The 1,095-nt window shown below is 40.9% G+C and overlaps 1 protein-coding gene across 2 annotated transcripts in view; it reads left to right on the forward strand.

Annotated features, from left to right (window-relative positions):
- SLC1A3 (solute carrier family 1 member 3) overlaps positions 1-1,095 on the forward strand; it is a 74,699-nt gene that overhangs the window by 63,015 nt on the left and 10,589 nt on the right. The window lies entirely within an intron of this gene.

A 1,095-nucleotide genomic window follows, 5' to 3' on the forward strand; every position in this document is an offset into this window, starting at 1 on the left:
CGCGTCCGGAGCCTGTGCTCCGCAACGGGAGAGGCCGCAGCAGAGGGAGGCCCGCATACCACAAAAAAAAAAAAAAAAAAAAATCAATGGGTTGTTTTTTTAAAAGTCTACTAAGGGCCTTAGAGATTCTAAAGGAGGAACCACATCAGAAAGCACTGCCACCATCATGTATTGAATGTCCACTCTGTACCAAGCACTAATGTTATATTTACTCTTCACATAAATGTAATAGGTATCGTCTTTATTTCACTGATGAGACAACTTAATCTGTGATAATTCAGAGAGGTTATGTAGTAGGTGTGAGATTTCACAAGTAGTAAATGACAGACCCGAATTCAAATTCATTGTGTTGATTTCAAATTCCATCCTCTTTCTGCTTCTACCTTCTGTTCTGCTTCCTGGGAAGGGGTATCCAGGCTGATGAGACACCTAGCAGGAGGCCATAGTGAAATCCAGTTCCCTTTAGCCCCAAATCCAAGCAACTTTTGGCTCTCTGTGTTGAAGACACGAATACATTTTACTATTAGGGGATAAAATTAGTAAAGTTCATTCTAACGTCACCTGAACAAAAAAGCTTTGTTGCCCAAGATATTAAAAGGGAAACAATTAGACATTCTAGTTGTTAAATAATAGCTCCCAAGCATTTCTCCAGATGGTGTCACTTCACCCTTGTTGTAATTCCCTAACCCTTGTGCTTGGGATCTGTAAAACAAACAAAATCAGACTCCGAACTCATGGAGGACTAAGTTTTACACTCTTTGCTTTTTTCCCTTTTTAAAATTTGTATTGACCATTTTTAATAGGTAATGCATGTGCATACTGCACAATTCAAACAGAATTCCTTCTTTATTTAAAAAGAAAAAAAAAAAAGCCTGTGAGGGCAAAATCTAACTCTCTTTATTCAAAACAACTGTAATCATAAATAATAAACCCCTTTCAACCCAACCAGCCAACCCCAGCACCACGGAGCTCACTATTCCAGTTAGTCAGCAGGCACTAGGTGACATCAAAAATGCTGATTTCGGGCTTCCCTGGTGGCGCAGTGGTTGAGAGTCCGCCTGCCGATGCAGGGGACACGGGTTCGTGCCCCGGTCT

The sequence above is a fragment of the Physeter macrocephalus genome, chromosome 8, assembly GCF_002837175.3.
Source record: "Physeter macrocephalus isolate SW-GA chromosome 8, ASM283717v5, whole genome shotgun sequence".
Classification (NCBI taxonomy): Eukaryota; Metazoa; Chordata; class Mammalia; order Artiodactyla; family Physeteridae; genus Physeter; species Physeter macrocephalus.